Source organism: Patella vulgata, chromosome 6 (assembly GCF_932274485.2).
Source record: "Patella vulgata chromosome 6, xgPatVulg1.2, whole genome shotgun sequence".
NCBI classification, from domain to species: domain Eukaryota; kingdom Metazoa; phylum Mollusca; class Gastropoda; family Patellidae; genus Patella; species Patella vulgata.
In genome coordinates, this window is record NC_065884.2 from 49,497,662 (window position 1) to 49,518,416 (window position 20,755).

A 20,755-nucleotide genomic window follows, 5' to 3' on the forward strand; every position below is an offset into this window, starting at 1 on the left:
GTACCAGTCTAATCTAAAAAAAACCTACGTGTGTATGTGGTATAATGCAATGGAAATTGATAATATTTTGATATATTAAAATGATCCCTGGATTTATTAAATACACACCATATCCTCTCTTGTTTCTAAAACTAAATGGTGATGATATGTACCGATATATACGCAGTATCTCCAATCTGGTTAAAACACAGATCCTATTTCGTTTCGTTTTTATAGTTCAAAATTTCGTTTTACTTGTCTTTACTACACTTGGATCTGGAAGACTTTTTAATTAACTCGTGTTCTACTTGAAATGAGGGGTCAGCCAATCAAATGGTCTGTCGAATCGAGTGTTTGACCTTTTTTGCCCGGAACTGTGGGTAATCCACTAGTAACATCAATGCTGATTGGTTAATCAAATGTCTGACGTCATAGGTCAAAAGTCGGTCTTTTGACCCCTGACGTGACCTATCGCTATAACTTGTCAGATCTTCATGTAGTGTAGGCCATCGAAAGTATAAAAAAAAACGAAACGAAATATAAATCTGTATTTTAATCAGATTGGCAGTATCTCTAGCTGACCAAATTAGGATAGGATGTTTTGAAGTGTATCAGTCATAACACATCCATATTTAGCTAATTCTTGACGTCATTTGGATGTTATTAACCAATCACTTAATTTATACGAGATACCAGGGAATATAAAAGAGCAAAATCAGTCCTGTTAACTCAGATGTTATTGCGATTCTGGGGAGTTCACGACGCAGTGTTTTCTTTCCAAAAATCTAAATGTTCAGCATGGCTGATAGGATTAGGAGAATGAGAGACATTTGATCTGTAAGTTTTATGTAAACTTAGTCTTCTAAACTGTGCATCCTGCTTGATACGAAAACGTATATACGAAAATCTTTGTGTTCCTGTCGGATTTAAATAAATAGCGCCAAGTCCAAGATTAGAGTGTTCCAACAGTATACACGCCGGTCATACCTGGAAGACAGGGGCCAAAACGGAGATGTGTTGCAGGAATGGTGGTAAGCTTTGCGTTTTTTGATTTCCATATTCTACCGACATAACAGGAACCTTGCTCAGTAATTAATCTGGGAATGTTATGAAATAATATGATCAGCACTTACTGTATTTAAAATGACCCGACAAAGTCTAGAGAATGCAAGTATCCATGACATAAAATATGCTGTACCCACCCACCCCCTCCAGCCAAGTCGTATTTATTCTACGTATTATATGCACATAATATATGCCAGCAGCTCATTTCAAGCTATATATAGCTATCTAAAACAAACAAAGCATTATCAAAAGTTTAAAGATTTTGTTACATTTTTAATACAAAACAAATGCAAATATACGTAATAGCTGAGATAAAATATATTTTATGATTGTAATACAATAATGCACGACATCGTCTATGTGAAACCATCAAATAGAGAGAGAAATGGGGTTTAACGTCCACTCAACACAAACTAGGTCATTTCGGGACTAGCGCATGGTTCAATTTTATTTCAATAATTCGCTTGCGCGTAGGGGTCTTTAGCAATGGGAGGAAACCAGGGGACCCGGAGAAAACCCACGAGGTTGGACAGGCGACCCTACTCCTTGTCGCGTACAACCGGGGAATCGAAACCCCACCCCTCATAAACCCTTAAATACATTATAAAATAAATAACATGCATAATGCTCGGCACCAGTATCTTATTATTATATTCGTAAACTTTGAAAGCAATGCAACTAAGCATCTCGTAAACATCTTATGATTGTATATATATAAACAATTATATGATTTTGCTTGTGCAAAGCTTGTGCTAAACCGCTTTAGTTTTTGTCAAAAGTAATATAATGATTGTAATTGTAGTTAAGCATAGCAATTTTATTACATTTTCAATGCAAAATGTGTTATAGCTGAGATAAATAAAAACTATATTTAAGATTGTAATACAATAATGCAGTAAATATCAGAAAAGTATAATGCATCGTGCTCTACACCAGAAACTAAATAACGTGATAAAACATTGAAAGTTTTTAATTATCTTATTTGAAAGTAACAATATTTAATAAATGTTGTATGATTTTGTGTGTGCTATGAAATGTTTGTGTGGAGGGACGCTACGTCCTTTTTTCTTATTTAGAATTCCAACTATGAAGGGACAAGAGACAACTGCACACGAGACCTCGGAATTTCGTCCCATATCCGACTAGATATCCTTGTCCTTGAGAGGCACTCCGACACTCAGCACTGTTAGTATCTCCACGAATTACTCACTGGACCATCGTGGTCTGCTAGTTTTGGGTTGATCTGAAGTGCTATTCACGGCGGAGAGTTGCATTTTTACTAGTAGGCGCTTGACAGATGTTGCCCCGTCTGCGTTAGAGAGCTTTTAGTCGAACTTAGTTTTGAGAGAGAGAGAGAGAGAGAGAGAGAAATGGGGTTTAACGTCCACTCGACACAAACTAGGTCATTTCGGGACTAACATATTTTCTAATTTTATTTCAATAATTCGCTTGCGCATAGGGGTCTTTAGCAGTGGGAGGAAACCGGAGGACCCGAAGAAAACCCACGAGGTTAGACAGGCGACCCTACTCCTTGTCACGTACAACCGGGGATTCGAAACCACGCCAGTCGACTCAATGACAGACTTCATGATACAGCGCGAGGACGCTAACTATTCAGCCATCCAATCCCCCTCTTAGTTTTGGGGAAAAGGTTAAAACCGGGCGGCAAAGATACACTAATTAAACTTAATGTCAATTGGACAGTATTTGGTTGCTGATTTAGAACAAATACGGGGTTATTTTTGGAAGGATTATGGGACTCAGTTCAATAACTAGATAATAAGCGAAATTGATAAATATTATTAATGTTAAGGTAATAAAATAATTTTATAATTTAATCCAACATAAAGTGTTTTGGTCCTATTCCGATTTTAAAGCAAACTTAAGACACTGCCAAACGTAACATTAAGGACATCGCCAAAAGACCAATCGACGCCATCTTTGTCGTTGAACCATTTCCTTCATAAACCACAACTGACACATCAACCGCTGAAATAAAAGATTAAAAATACATCTTGATATTATATCTACTTATTTCTCTATAACATCAACTTCACTTGATGGCGTGAATTGCATTATTATTAGTTTCGTAGTAAGTGACGAGACTGATTCACACATAGCGCAAAATGTTTAACTAAATTAAGTAGCAAATCACTTTTAAGTCTCGGCCGTAAAAAAAACCACGCTAAAACATAAGTTAGATGCCATATTTGAATTTAACGTAAAAAAGGAGATACAAATCTCGGCCGTAAAAATCGCTAAAACATAAGTTATATGCCATATTTGTGTCGATCTTCGCGGACAGAAATGGATTATTATTCAGGGTTTGGCATACGACCGTAGAACAAAACATATAAGGATGTTTTAGACTAACATTCAATTGATAAAGTTAAAGATGGGTCCCAGAAAAGTATTTATCGGGTGGTTATTTCCAATAAAAGTATGGCAATTTGGGTATATACGGAAAGTAGAGATATCCAAAATTACTAGAAATATATTGGATTCCTCGAAAAACACTCATGGAGCGTATACAGGACAAAAGTGTAAGGGTTCCCCTAATCGACAGCCTGACGATTAGGAATTTCTGCACGCGTGATGTCAAAGGTCACACGCGAACATTGAGCGCTTGGTGTACAAGTTGATAAACTTTATGAAGAGTTAGACGTACAACACTTTCTGAGATAAAAATGACGGAAAAAGACGCGGGTAGTGGATAATCCGAGAATTTAATTAGGATTCGATATTTGTAATAAATAGTAAGCGATTAAAGACAACATTGTCTTATGAACGCAATGAATTCTCCAAGAGAGGTAAGTCACGTGACGTAAACATGACCTGGTTTGATCGAATTTTTATAGCAGGGCATTCCTTCGCAATTACAATGTTTCAGAAGGATTTGAAGCAAAAATATTGACAAATTAATTAGTTTGAATATGTTTTTAGTCCATATATACCATTAAATCACCCAGTTTGTACGCGGCGGGAATGTATCTTTAATTGTAGCCTATTGGTCTCAAAGTCTATATATATCTATATATTGTACCTTTAGATTTAAAAGACTGTGACCAAGTTCACAAATTGCGTAGGCCCTAGGACACTATGACTGTGGTATTTAATATTTATGGTTATTTTAACCAATGGGGTTTCATTATAAAGCAATACGTGTATATATATTTACCGTTAGGACAAAGCGTGTCAACTGTGAACTTCATATTTGTCAAATCCAAACCAGAATTATCACAGGTACTTTTATATGCTTCAACACAAGCTATGGCCGTTTTCAACAATCTGAAATGGGAATAGACTTGCAATTCTTATCGTGATGATGATGATGATGATGATAATGAATAAATTATATTAACATCGATCTTAAATGGCAATCAAATTCCGTAAATACAAAAAGGTCAAATAATATTCATAATTGTATGTGAACTAAATCTACCAAGGTAACAAGGGTTTCTATGGCAATGTTGTTTTTAGGGTTTTAGAAAATTACGTATACCCTGCCTCGTGTTATTGATAAATCAAACAAATAAAAAAGCCACCAACAATGTGTTAGACAAGAAGTGGTTAAAATCAATCATTTTCCGAGTAGATTTGAACTAGAATATAACTAGTAATTATTTCACCTGATATAATACTATTTATAAGAATTCTCTCTTCCCTTGCATGATAATATTTGTATAGGGTTTGAATTTACATTGTCTGCCAAATTATAGTAAATATTTATGATTTTGAGATCATTAAGTATATAAAATAACCCCCATTTAATTTTGTTAACAGATTCGGCTCTATGTGGTTATGTTAATAAAGTCAGCACCAAGATTGATTGTTTCACTTCAAATACCAATCGGAGTAATCTCCCCTTCATTGGAATTAACTCCGCGCCCTCTTCTTATAACTCTGGGTAAGATGACTAACTTATAATATTATGCAATCTACGTGTGACGTCACATCACATGACGTCGATCATTGGTTCGATAGCTCGAGAAATGTTTACACAACGTCAACTGGTCCGGGCAGAATGATGCCTTTTAATCATTTCATACCTATTTACACTAAATAGAAAATATTTTTTTTATCCAGATATACTTCAAACATCCTTATTTATTTTTCTGTTACTTCAAAAAAATGTTCAAGAATTTTATTTGCAGAAGGAATAAAGTTAATATCACAAGTTCATTAACTCGTACCGATGTCATCTCTGTCAGTGATATTAGCGGCCTAGCGAATATTTACTTCCGATCAGTGTGATCAATGACAGGTCATATAATTCTTAACAAAACAACGTCACTAATGATTATTTGTCTGCTCCCACAAGTTTTAAATGACGTTGAGGTGAGGATACCGTCTTCCAAGGCCTTTTAAAAATACATTGATAAACGATATAACCATTCCCGGTTTAGATTTTACATGTAATGTCATTTACAAGATGGTAGCGTTTTCGAGGAACTGGAAAAGCTCGTCTGTCTAGTCAATATTGTTGATAATCTTTGGGAAATGAACGGTTGTCAAAGATAGGATTTCACTGTTTGGACAAACAACATTTATCTGAAGACGCCACTCCAGTTGTTGAATTCGAATGTATATAACTTTAAGGAACAGAGATTTGAAGGCAAACCAAGGACATCCAGTGCAATCTACATCAACCAAGAAGCCCCGCATGAGGTGACAAGATGTCATGAGCATATCAAATCAAGTTATTGTAGAAAACTTACAAACCAGAAAACCAAAAGAGAATTTAGGTATTAGAGTGGAACCCACAAATTGTATGCTGCATATTAAAAGTTCATGTTTAACATTGAAATGATTGTACTTACGCACACCAGTATTGTGGTTCAGCAAGGTACGGTGTACGCAATGGAAACTTGATGTGCTGTGTACACTGGTTCATTTCCGTACAGTTAGCAACTGCTTCATATTCTGTTTAAATGAGGAAAAAGAAAAATACTAATTCATTGGGCATTACAGTTTGCTATGTTGAAATGTCATTTAGGGGGTTTCCAAGCCCACGATTCCACGTATTAGGCGTAAAGCTCTTGGGTCTTGCTAGAAGACAATGGCCAGTTGTAGCACTATCGTCGTTGCGACATTGTTTTTAAATTTATAGACAAGGAATAGAGAAATAAGATGGCTTTATATTTCATTAATTAATATCTTTGGCAAGTTAGTAATTTCAAACATATTCACATATGTAGTGTGTACTAAATCAACTTATGGTATAAATGACATATTGTTATATAAAACATTTGCCTATAAAATACCACCAGATATCACGTGCAAGGAAATTTAGGATTGCATCATTTAGCTTAATTTAACCAATCATATCGTTAATTGCATAGGTTCAGGGCCATGAACACGCTTATTTATGCGTGATAAACGTGGGTGCTATATAAGATATCTATTTGAACCTTTCAAGTCAGACTTCCATTAGATTCCAGAGAGGTTCCAGTTCTATCTGAGTTCCTAGACAGCCGCAAGGCTGGATAGGGTTGAGAAATGGTTTTAGCTAGTATTGTTATCTATTGTGCTTGTATCCATATGTATTCGGCTATGTTATATAAAATGTAGAAGCGAACTGTTGCATTGTTATTCCTGGTAAGACAAACGTCTTAAGAAAACCATTATGAAGTAAATACACAACGTGAAGCAGAAGTAAAGACGGCTAGAGACAAATTCTAGACGATCACAAGGCTACAGAAATATGTAGTAAGAAAAGATGCATGGGTCGTATGTAAGATGTGGCGACCAGTTTTTGGAATTCCCGCTCTCCCCGTCAGACAGAAAGACCTATGGTGCTACACAGTCTACCATACGTGGGTAAATTGCGTAAACTAAACGATCCTATGCCAGCAGGCGGACACGACGCTGCCCGCCCGACCCAACTCAATTGCACATGTAACAACACCGCGATCCCATGTTTAAACAGTTTGAATTGGTATGCAAAGCCAGACAAGTAGTTGAATTTGAAATACATAAACTAGGTATACTCACTTCTACAGAATAGTTTTAATTGTATAGACATCATGTCTAGTTTATAAGATGCCTGAAAATAGAATCTTAAGTCTAAGCAAATTGCAGACGTCTCAATGACATTATGCATACACATCAGTTGGTTTACTATAGGTCTGAAATTAGATAAACGTGAAACATAAGACATTATTATGTTCGTTACCGCATATCAAACGGTTGAACTTTAAAAAGAAAAAAAGAAAAACTTTATAATAATAATAAATATAATTGTGCTATTTATTTTGTACTTGGTACGGCTTTCACTGATGAAATTGACAACTAACGAATATTGACGTAATAGCTCTTGTCGAAAATTTAAAATGTTTGAAATGAAATGGGGTTTAACGTCCTACTTTCTGTGCCAACCGGAATAATGAAGAAGGGCATACGTCATGCATTGTGCTATGGGGGACATTTTGCTCGGATAGCCTCGTTTCCGCCCACTGCATGCGGTCTTTATTATTCCGCTTTATTTAGAAAGCAAGACGTTAAAACCGCTATTTCATTTTGGAAGTCTACTTACGTTTCTTTATGAACTTTTTGATTTTGGTTACATCGTTTTACAATGTGAAGTCAGTTAAAATTGAAAAATAGAAAACATTGTTTCTCAAATATAATGATAAGTCTTACATGCAAGATGTTCCGAATAGTTGCAGGTCTGTGCCTGTTATAACTGTTTTTAAGTCATCTAAACACGCATCCAACTTTACACATACTGAAATATATGCACACTTAGTATAATATGCTTGAAATTAATTATGTTTCTAGTATGTCATGTTTGAAATTAATTGTGTTTCTAGTATGTCATGTTTGAAATCAGTTGTAGTTTCTAGTATGTCATGTTTGAAATCCGTTGTAGTTTCTAGTATGTCATGTTTGAAATCAATTGTGTTTCTAGTATTAAATGTTTAAAGTCAATTGCGTTCCTATATATTGGATGCTTAGAATCATTTCTGTCTCTAGTATGGGGTACTTAGAATCGCTCCCGTTTCTAGGATGAGATATTTAGAATCATTCCTATTTCTATAATATGATGTTTAGAAACATTCCTGTTTCTAGAATGTGATGTTTAGAAACATTCCTGTTTCTAGTGTACGATGTTTAGAATCATTCTTGTTTCTAGTATGACATGTTTAGAATAATTTATGTTTCTAATATGGCATGTTTAAAATCATTTCTGTTTTTGGCACTTCAGACAGAACCTTCTAATGATCAAGTGGAGACAGAAAACATTTTGTATATCACCTTTATACTGCACTAGAGGAATCTGTTAAGGTGATCGTTCGTGTGTTCTAACGGTGACAGCTCTCACCTTCTGGGCTAGTAAAGTTAACAAAACAGACATTTGCCCTGATTTAGATGCTAGAGGTACTTCTTCGAATAGCATTTAGTAATTGATGTTATATGGAATGACAATTACTGGTTTATAAATATGCAACTATCGTACTGTTCAAGAATTTGATGGTCTAGTACACGACAGGTAAATTATTGAATATATGTCTAGCACCCGACAGGTAAAATATTGAATGTACATCTAGCACACGGCATATATAATATTTAATGCATGTTTAGCACACGATAGGTAAAATGTTGAATACATGACAGATCTAGCACACAACAGATAATGTATTGAATGTACATCTAGCACTCGACAGGTACAATATTTGATGTAGATCTAGCACACGACAGATAAAATATTAAATGTAGATCTAACACAACGACAGATAGAATACTGAATGTAGATCTAGCCAATATAAAAAATTGTACTTGATAAAAACATGGGGACCATTGTTTATATGTTGTATGTTTGTAAATCAGTAATTGTTACTCCATATAAATATATATATTTTAAAATGCTAGAGGTGTTGTTCGATTTATAGACCATTGTGAATGATCCGCTCTGAAGCGGAAATGGTCTTACGCATGCCATGTCGTTTGCAGACACCCACTGGATTAGCCAAGAAGGCCAGTAACGGAAATGATAATTAGATACGTTTTACTACATGTAAATAGACCCATTAAAGAAATGCCTGTTGACCAACGATGGTGGGTTGTTAACAAAAGATAAAATAGAAGGAGATGTTAATATAATTTTTTACTTTTTTTTTTATATAAATAATATTTTCATTCAGATTTGTATCTGGATAGAAATTGGGGAACAGGTATAGCCTATATTAAACAATCTCTTCTCATCTGATAAATTCACATAGATTACTAACATGTGTTGTACTTTTTAAAGGGAGGCAGGGGGGAATACATACGTCCACAGTATGGATTAGCATTCAGGAATCCTTTAGATAAATCAACACTTTTCTTAATTGCTTCTATTCATTATATAAAGACGTTAAACCTACCAGTAGATACGGTTTCGAGTTGCAGGGAATTTCCACTTTCTCTTCGATATCTTCTATTCGGCGAATATATCTTGCCATCCTTTATATCCCCAAATCTCGTATCATTGATAATATTGCTTTTAAAATCTGTATGTGTAATTAATAAATAACATAGTAAATTGGTCCATTTTTTATTTGAATACACGCCGATAGTTACCATGTACACTTCTACTAGTGTATGGCATAATATATCCAGGATTTACTAGAAATGACAAATATTACGTCTGATGTAAATAATTGAACAATTACTTATCATTTTAATGAAAATTAAACCAAATGCAATCTACTGGCACAATCTGATTAAAATACAGATCTATATTTCGTTTCGTTTTTTTTTATACTTTCGATGGCCTACACTACATGAAGATCTGACAAATTATAGCGATAGGTCACGTCAGGGGTCAAAAGACCGACCTATGACCCTATGACGTCAGACATTTGATTAACCAATCAGCATTGATGTTACTAGTGGATTACCCACAGTTCCGTGAAAAACACGCCGAAAGCTCGCCGTAACAGACCGTTTCATTGGCTTATCCCTGACACCATTCAGAACACGAGTTAAATAACACCTCTTCCAGATCCAAGTGTAGTAAAGACAAGTAAAACGAATTTTGAACTATAAAAACGAAACGAAATAGGATCTGTGTTTTAACCAGATTGTCTACTGACAGGGCTTAAATTGATTTGGCTTATACGCACATGTACATGTAATAGTGCAATCAAATAATATTTTAAACATATTTTTCTACCAATAGCTTTATGATCAATGTTCCAGTACGTGAATTGACAATATTTTGTGCTGTCAATTGTGTCCTGTGTTTAAATGTGATATTGTTCAAACTTAATTGCATTGGTAATTCCTGTTAAAGTCAACTTAACGTGTATGCAGTTCTTATTCATGTCATTAATTATGTCGTTTTATTTTCATTTTACGTCCACGCGGGACCTCAGTTTTTCTAGTCATGCCTCCGTTCTGCACCATTGTGGGCTATGTGTGGTTATAAAGATTAAGATCCTGGGAGTGGTAGAGAATTGTTAGTCTTAATCCAATTGCTAATTGTGAGTGATCTCCCTTTAATTTCAATACCATTAACTACGTACCATTAACTATGTATCAGAAGTCATTCATTCTGGGGGGGAGGGGGGCACGTTGGCTAGGTGGGTAATAAGACGCTGGTTCGCTAGCCTGGAGGTCGGGTGTTGGATCTCTGCATTGGCCGAGAAAGTTCATCCAGATTTTCCGGCGGGACGAAAAACCGAGGTCCCGTGTACACATTGACGTGCACGTAAAAATCCCTTGACAGTTGGAATTCGCTATAAGAGTAGGCCGTAGTGCCTCTGTCCGGGCAAATTTTACCTCATAGCACACTCTATGGCGTCTGTCCGTCTTCATAAGCCCAGTTCGGAGCAGAACAGTAGGACGCTAAACCCTATTTCATTTCATTCATTCTAGATAATTCTAGATTTAACATTGAATCGGGTGGAGAAGAGTACTTGACCGCGTCCTACTGGCTCAGGGGTCGTCCCCGTTTCTTTTGTTTATCGATACTAAAGAATCGACAGGTTACACCAATGACGCGTTTGGGTCCTACTACTCGAAAGGCAGCGAGGGAGAAAAGGGGTTTAACGTCCACTCGACACAAAATAGATCATTTCGGGATAAACATACGGATCAATTTTATTTCAAAAATTCGCTGAAAGGTGGTATCGTTGCTAAAGAAGTACCAATGACGCGTTTTTGGATGCCATCATTATGGAAACTTAGGGCGAAGATCTGAGTTTCGTTCTCCAGGCTCAGTCTACAAAAGCAAGGCATAAAGCGATAATTATGCTGTTATGAAAAAACCTAGAATTTTCATGGATTGGACTACCACTGCAGTGTAAACTTTATGCTAAAGCTGCCGGCAATTTTGTGTTGGATTTACAAATTTGGTAGTTTTCTTTCACCAAAAACATTATAATTGTATAAACATTTACACGCAAAATTTTACTAGTAGTTTCGGAATATAACTAATGTTACAGGATTTTACCAAACAGTGAGCTTTTACACGTTTCAATTAACTAATTTAATTGTTATACATTATAAGGTTGTTATTATTATTATTGATTACCTTGTTGAAATGACCATTGTATCTTTTCTTGAAGGACCAATGCTGAAAAAAATATAGATTAATCCTAGACAAAAGAAAATAAGGCATGTGTTTATTTTAACCATACTAAAGGTGTAATTAAATAACCGATGTTATCCCGCTCCCTTCCTTTGTACATACTATTGGTTTCCCGTCGGTTATCCGAAATCTAGTTTCATCTTGTTGTTTTATAGCAATTGCACCCAGGGTTGTAGTCAAAGGTGTTCGACTGTCGGCATCGCCCACATAGTTTGTAGCCAATGAAATTTTTCTGTATCAAGTTTGACAATTATATTTTAAATAAACCATTTTTTAGTATGTAGGAGTCTTAGATTCACTTAAATTCTATATAGGGGCTTTGCTTCTCAGGTGATTACGATTTGGAGGGAATACGTCATTATATAATTACCACGACATCACTGGATAAATCCCTTTATATAAGTTCAAATAAATTATTGAATTTGGTCGGTCTGGTGTGTTATTTCGTTATATCCGATTCAATTTTGGACAGGGTGTCATCCCACGAAGCAAGTCAACATAAAATCCAGTACACTCGACAATTTTATTTTTGACTTCAATCAAGGATATTTAAGCTAAACACATTGAGCAGTAGTGAAACTACCGAACATTTGCCGAATATTGGATGATAATATAGATGATACAAAGATTCAAATGTTACTGAGCGATTTTGTGTTTCTGAATTTTTATTTTCAATCTTATACACATATTTTATACAGTACTTTCACATTCTTTAATTGAGTTAGAATACTTATTATATTAGTAACATCTTTTAATTGAGTTAGAATACTTATTATATTAGTAACATCTTTTAATTGAGTAAGAATACTTATTATATTAGTAACATCTTTTAATTTAGTTAGAATACTTATTATATTTGTAAACATCCTTTATTTGAGTTAGAGTGAGAGAGAGATAGAAATGGGGTTTAACGACCACTCGACACAAACTAGGTCATTTCGGGACTAACATATGTTTTAATTTTATTTCAATAATTCGCTTGCGCGTAGGGGTCTTTAGCAGTGGGAGGAAACCGGATTGTGTTAGAGTACTTATAACATTAGTAAACATCCTTGTACTGAGTTCGAATCCTCATTATATTAGTAAGCAATCTTTAATTGAGTTATATGTTAGTAAACACCTTATTATATTAGTAGCATCCTTTAATTGATGTTTAATACTTATTATATTAGTAAACATCTTTTAATTGAGTTCGAATACTTAATTTAGTAAACATCAAGCCTAGTCTTAAAATCTAGGTTTTTTTTAATAACCTTAAGATGTTTTGAATAAGGCACGACACATTTTAATTGTGTGAGAATAGTAATATATTAATACATGTGAGATTATGTGTTAACATGGTGTTTGCGTGTTTAGCCGGCACTACTCAAAAGTCAGTGCTATTCGCGATAAAGCAAACTGGTCGAACAGTTGATTAATTCTGATGATAAGTTCTTCTTTATGAAGCAGCGCATCGAATATTCCTTGTTACCAGCGAAGGATCAACTCTCGAGAGACCTAATGATCAATTATATCCGTGTAACTATGAGATAGAAATAAAAGGAACAGTCGGTAATCAATTAGATCCAGTATATGCAACATTAACAATGAAAAACATTTAAAACTTAACGCCTTGATAACTTCAAAGAGTGGCACTACTTAAGATATTTGATTATGATATAATATCATTAAGACTGTTAATGGGAAAATAATCGGGTCGGAACCATAGAGAAACAATAACTCAAAGTGATGGGTGGGATTGGGGTTTAAAACTGAACTACTGAGATGGACATTAAATGTAGGTTTATTACGCTGGATGCTGATAGTCTTCTGGTGCTGCTTTATTGCAAGATCTCAGAAATGATCCGAAATAATTTTATCATTTTATGGGCTTGTTTGTTTTGTTTTATATTTGTACAGTTTCATCTCCATTATTTCCGGTACACAAGTACGTGATTTCATATAATATAGTAATATACTGTATATTATGAACCTACTAGATTTAGGTACATCGAGTATTACCCGAGAACGATATTAATTTAAGTACACGGCAAGTTTCTTAAAAATTATATTTCCAAAATGACTGGGGTGTTCTGCGATAACAATTATTCCCCCAAAGGTTATTCTAATATACATTATAGTACACAGATGAAAAGATCCGAGACTGATAAGTTTGTGCTGCTTCACTATTCAAGAAAACGTCAATTGACGCATGGGTAGGATTATAATTAAATACGAATAAATCTGATTAAATAAGAGTCATTATAATGCCTTTATAAGAATTAGAAAATCCCAAATAACAAGGAATTTTCACAATAGTCAACTTTATTCGATGCCTTATATCTTTGAAACGTTCTCCTACCCCCCCCCCCCTTCTGCACTACCGAAGGATATCAAATAACGGGCGCAGTGGTCTGAACTTCACTTGAATATTGTTAATGTTGTTTAATCAATTGTTTTTACAACCGAGTGGATAAAGAATTGTTACGGGTATGCATTTGTATATAGATTCACAAAATATCACGTTGAAGGGGCATTGTTGATGTGAGCAATAATAAGTGTTGATATTGGGGATGCGGATCATGGTAACAGCTTTTTTATTTAAATGTTAACCTGCCTCAGCAAGCCTTTGTCCAAGCATGTACTCATTCCAGAAGTTTTGAAGGCTTCAGAAAGGAGGTGCGTGGCTCTTGAATTCAGGTAATTTAACACATTTAGCGATTATGGAGTTTGGGTTATCACACGTAATCATAACAGTGGAGCTAGTATAAATACCAATTATATTGCAGTATGGTTATCTAATCTCAAAGGCAATGTAAACTGAAAGCGTGGGTCTAACAAGCACGCCAGAAATGTTTAAATTCTAATCTGAACCCTGATGGCAAAATAATCAGAAAAACAGGTCAGAAGACCAGTTTGAAGATGGATTAGAAGAATAGTCGGAAGAAGGTTCAGCAGAACAGCCTGAAGAAGGATCAGAAGAACAGTCTAGAGAAAGATCAACAGAAAAGTCGAAAGAAGGGTCAAAAGAACAATCTGGAGGAGGATCAGAAGGGCAGTCTGAAGAAGGATCAAAAGAACAGCCTGAAGAAGGATCAAAATAACAGACTGAAGAATGAACAGAAAGTTTGAATAGTAATAACTCTGATGATGAGGTAGACAATGTCTATGTTTGTTGTGGAGTACTTGAACAGAAATAAGAGTGATGGTCTAGTCACATTATTATCACTTGTGAACTCTGGTAAATCATTTTAGAATATTACAAAGATTATCGAGTTTGATAATTTTGACTCGGTTGTTAGAACATTTTATTACCAGTGCGTTGAAAGTACAAATACATATTGTCTTCCAAAACCAACAGGGAACATCAATAAGCTATTGTGTTATTCCATATAAATATAGACTAATATATTACGTTTCACTAATTGTTGAAAATAAACAAATGGCCAATCTATTGCTAGGTTGAAAAACTGTTCAGATCCCTGGGCATTTATTTCAGAAAGGCAGAGGTTGTAGTACAATGAAAGAGTGAAATTAAATTGATTATTTTTATAATTTGAAATTGTCGCTGTTAACTTTGTTGTACACGCCATTCTACTTAATTTTAATAAAAGTTTATATGGTCTGCTTTTACTTATTTAAAATGTCCCCTTCCCACATTTGTCAGTTCTAGGTTCTATGATTGAATCCTGTGGTCATTCAGTCAAGAAGCCGGCTCTGGACATCATCAAACCACTGCAATCCACTGACAAGTCATTTAACTAGTACACTATTTAACTATTTAGATTTTCCACTTACAGTAATGCAATTTCTAGAACCTCCAAGGACTTTACGAAATTATGGAATACATTACGTATAGCTAAACGTATTTTTTCTTATAAAGTTGCTTAAATGTACCGGGATTTCACAGAACTCGCAATTTGACAATGTTATGGTAACATATATACAATAGATACGCATATTTGGGTTAGTTTAAATCGGTAGCGTTGGACTATTTGTTTTTTTTCTTTACAATTCCCATTTCAATTTTAGTATTTCCATCCCTGTAATCTCATCTATTGACTCGTGTCGAGCAAGTTATGTTTTGGGTATTTTCTATGGTTTACAATCTGAGGGGGAGATGGGATTTAACGTCCACTCGAAACAAACTAGGTCATTTCGGGACTAACATGACTGTGTTTTTATTTCAACAATTAGCTTGCGCGCAGGGGTCTTTAGCTGTTGGAGAAAATCGGACGACCCGGAAAAAGAAAAAAATGAAATTCGACAGGCAACCCTACTACTTGTCACGTACAATCGGGGAAGCGAGACCACACCATTTGACCCAATTACTGACCTTATGATCAAACGGACACACGTTAAACCATTCGGCCATAGACACACCTCAACGAGGTCTAGCTTCAAGTAAACATTCGATCTGTTACAAGCTGAAGATTACCGCTTACCCGTCGGGTAAAGCTTGTACTGAATTATTTATTTGGCACACTACATTTGTCTTGAATTTCATACCACTTGTTTTATATAGCATGCATAATTTATACTTGGTAATATTTACAATGACATCGTGTACCTTTATAAACACATCGTCACTCAGTTAAGGAAAAGCAGGGATACTTCCGAATGGTCAAATGACAATTTCTAAGGTGATTACGTAAGTGCACTGTCTTTTATGGAGCCAAATCTGCCAATCCTAAACATTTTTTTTTCAATTTCGCATGCCCAATAAATCGGTCTGGATACAAATTGGGTGCTGCATCTTTTAGTTTAGAAAATTTATATGTTCTACAAGAATTTGATATTAACAGCATGGTTCTCTCCGTTTTATAAAATTATTAAATTGTTAAATTCGGATAATTTCCTAGCTGTTCATGTTGTTTGGTATAAAATGGTCTTCTGGCTCCTCCATGGCGCAGTAGACTGCTTTAGCGTCAGTAAGCTATTTTACATTTAAAAACCAGCCGGGTGGTGAATTTGTGGGGTAGTCACGATTTATATGAATATATGTTATTAAATACACCAAGAAACTATACCCGTCTTCATTAGCCCGGTCAGTGCAGAAAAGTAGGGCATTTCCATAGACTATAAGTAGCATAATCATCAACATATGTAAATAATCATCGTTCAGAGCAGATCTATAAGACCTATTTTCACCAAAAAACGTAAATCCAATGAATTGATGTTCTTGATAGGCAGTGTATTTAACAATTCAAAAGGAGTCTACGAGGCAACTCGTCTTAAAAATCATTGTCGAAGTCGATCCAAAATAGATTTATACCACTTTAATTACAGATATTTCCACTTTAATTACAGACTTGTCAAACAAAGTTTTAAATAGTTTATTGTATTAGGTAAAATTGAAAACAGTTTGAATTGTAATTTGGTCATACAGAGCTCGAATTGTATGGCCAATACGTCCTAATCGAAAACATTCTGCTCGATAATATGCTCAGTTGTCTATACGTCTCGTTTTGTTTCATTGACATTGCATTGGCAAACAAATTAAATATAATAAGAAGCTGAATAAATACTTCCTTCCCGTGTTCAATAAAATAAACAATATTTTAAATATAAAACAAAGAACAGAATTTAATTGTCAAGGTAGCAGACATTCAAAATATCAACATGGGACAGCCATTTTCTGGAAAATATATCTATGATTATATATATATAGAGAGAGAAATGGGGTTTAACGTCCACTCGACACAAACTAGGTCATTTCGGGACTAACGTATGGTTTAATTTTATTTCAATAATTCGCTTGCGTGTATGGGTCTTTAACAGTGGGAAGAAACCGGAGGACCCGGAGAAAACCCACGAGGTTGGACAGGCGACCCTACTCCTTGTCACGTACAACCGGGGAATCGAAACCACGCCAGTTGACTCAATGACAGACTTTATGATACAACGCGCACGTGCTAACCATTCAGCCATCCAACCCCCGATTATATATACAATGTAGCCTAATTTATTGAATATAGAACAAACAGTATATGATTCAGCCGCAAAACATTAATAAAAACTATCAAAATGCTGTAGACCAAAGTCGCAAAAGACACCCAAAACACTGATGCCGCCAACCTTATTTGTTAATAGCAGTTTTAAAACTGTTAAAGGTAATGTACGCGTTCTCTACTACGTTTACTACAAAAATACAGTCACAAAAATAGTGTAAAGCATCAGTGCTATCTAAATAAAACAATTTCAAATGAGAAACGGCTTTCATGTGGGTTACAAATGCTACGAATCGCCCCGGATACTGGTGAAATTACAATATTTGACACTATCCGTCAATAAATCGAATAGGAAGAGCTACGGCGAGTTTACGATACATCTACGAATTCCGACCGCCCACCCAACCTTTTGACAAACAAAAACTTTCGTGACCGAACTACGAACTGCTATAATCCGAATGTGTAAGAACCAAATAAGAATCACCCGCCGTCTATAATTTATCTACGAATCGGAAAATCTTTCCAATGAGAAACGGCTTTCACGTGGGCTACGAATGCTACGAATATAGCCCCGAATAGTGGCGAAATTACAAAATGAAATGAAAATGAAATGGGGTTTAACGTCCTACTGTTTTGCTCCGAACTGGGCTAATGAAGACGGGCATACGCCATACAGTGTGCTATGAGGGAAATTTTGCCCGGACAGCGGCACTACGGCCTACTCTTATATCGAATTCCAACTGTCAAGGGATCTTTTACGTGCACGCCAATGTGTACGCGGAACCTCGGTTTTTCGTCTCATCCGAATGACTAGACAGCTGTCCTTGCCAGGCCCTCCGTCCTGCATCACTGACAAGGGGGAACCACGCCGGAAAGTCTGGATGAACTTTCTCGGCCAATGCAGGGATCGAACACCCGACCTCCAGGCTAGCGAGCCAGCGCCTTACCCACTTAGGGCGAAATTACAATATTTGACACTATTCATCAATAAATCGAATAGGAAGAGCTACGACGGGTTTACGATACATCTACGAATTGACAAACAAAAACTTTCGTGACCGAACTACGAACTGCTCAATGCGAATATGTAAGAACCAAATAAGAATCACTCGCCGTCTATAATTTATCTACGAATCGGAATTTTTTTCGATTAGAGACGATTCGTGCCATTTGTAGCCCATAAAAGGAGACACGAAAGGTTTTGTTTAAAAAATCACTAATGCTAGGTTCCAACTATCACGATTCAGCTACGATTGAAATCGTGGAGTAATCGTGGTTATCCTATCAGATCTTATCATTACGTATCGAAACGTATCCGAACGTATCTTTATACGTGGACTCAATAAGGACAATCCTATCGCAACACATCGCACGACGGTGGGAACCTAGCATTAAGAACTTCAAGAAACGTCTACGACTTATCTGCGAATCGGAAAAAGTTTGGATTCGGGGAGATTCGTGGCATTCGTAGCCCATGTGGAAGCCGGGTATTAGTGAACCTTTTTTGTGTGTCACGCTTTTGTGCAGTAGAGGTAGGTGGCCTATTGAAATTGACAACATCCGTAGATAATGTACACTATCGCTTCGGGCGAGACCAACCTTTACTCCAAAGTAATAACTTTTTAAAAGAAAAATACTTAAAATATTCTTACCTGTTAAAATTATAGCCAACATATCCGCACTTTAGAACAGAAACTTCTGTAAAACTCTACAATACAACATAATATCTCAAGATAATTTGCTAAATTATATTCTCGAAATCAAAATGAACACTATCGAAATATGCTACCATTTGAAATTTAGAACCAACCCGCAATACTATTTCAGTATGGTTTCTCTGCCGATTTTAATAGCATCTATCAATCCGAAAACAAGGGTTTTTAAGTTTTAAACTTATCCCGCCTTTTGAGTTAAACTATCTTTTGAAAACTTTAATACATTTAGTCCACATTTGCCTTAATATGGAACTGGCGTATCAGCTTTGGTGTTTAGTTCATCTGCAGGTTAAGACACACTGATCTGTTCACGACAATCAAATCTTTTTTGAGGCGTAAAATTTATCCATGGAAACTACACATACAGAGCATATTGAACAATCCAGAAGCATTTTCAATGGATACAGAAAAATCAATACAGAACACATTTCTGTTTAATCAATTGTTCTTTTCATGTTTATGGCAAAAAATATATAAAAATCAACAAAGGCAATACGTACGTTGCACTACTTGTAAAATGTTTGTCCCGTCAAGGACACTTGCGTACATTATCAAAACCGTAGTCTGCACGGAAACACATTTATTATTCTCTAATAATTTCGATTGGCGATGAAGATCTCCACAAGCCAATTCTTGTCAATTTGCATGGATTGTTGTCTATCGATTCGTGTTGCGTATTGAAATTAAAGGGTATAAACTACAACGATGACACTAAAACGAGTATAGTCATAGAAAAAAAGTGGTCTAACCCCTTTTTTGTGGTACTGCATAAGTTAAGGTGCTTTGGAGTTCTTTGCAGGTTATTTAAAAAAAGATCGACTTGACGTGATTTGACTATACAGGTACATTGTGCATGTTCTTAAGGGGCTGTGTGCAAACTCTAAAACACCTTCTGAGACACTGGTCAGATATGAACGTTTTCTATCAGTCGTACAAGTTCTTTAAGTGCGTTTCATTGAGTTTGACGAATGGTTGCTGAAGGTATCTATCTTAGCCTACTCTAAGTAGGACAATGCGTGGATTTAAGAGGCATTTTATTAATTGGTGACGTTCAATAAAACACAAACCATTTGTAGGACAATGCATAGATTTAAGAGGCAGTTTAGTAGTTAGTAACATTCAATAAAACACCAACCATTTGTGGAAAATAATTACTGAATTTAGCTGGAGTAAGGTTTCAGTAATGATTCTCTTGTTGTGAAGCAATGGATTTATATACACAATATACAATTAGATATCCCTATATAAATTTATATTTTATAGATTTAATTCACTTTCGTAAGACTGGTTGCATAGACTCAATACTGGACTTGCTTTCTCGAATGTTTCTAGCAAAGTGGACATCGATGTAATTGTAAATTTTCCAATGTCCCTAACAGAAAATTGAAACCTAAAACGAATCTAATTTGTATTTGGTAAGCCCCTGTCACACTAGTGCGATATTTCGCTACTGTTCCCCTACGATATGACCATTTTGAACCACAGTCTAT

At 35.5% G+C, this 20,755-nt stretch overlaps 1 long non-coding RNA gene across 2 annotated transcripts; it reads right to left on the reverse strand.

The window, feature by feature from the left end:
- Positions 1–1,302: 1,302 nt before the first annotated feature.
- Positions 1,303–19,875, reverse strand: LOC126825613 (uncharacterized). Of its 2 annotated transcripts, XR_007682076.2 has the most exons (9): positions 19,766–19,875; positions 19,203–19,258; positions 11,564–11,605; positions 9,411–9,536; positions 7,687–7,771; positions 7,039–7,172; positions 5,865–5,967; positions 4,223–4,332; positions 1,303–3,033 (listed from the first exon to the last, which is right to left on the reverse strand). It is a non-coding gene; the product is annotated as an uncharacterized LOC126825613 (long non-coding RNA). The 2 variants fall into 2 exon arrangements; XR_007682075.2 differs by lacking the exon at positions 19,766–19,875 and having other exon boundaries at positions 19,203–19,558.
- Between the last annotated feature and the right edge of the window lie 880 nt (positions 19,876–20,755).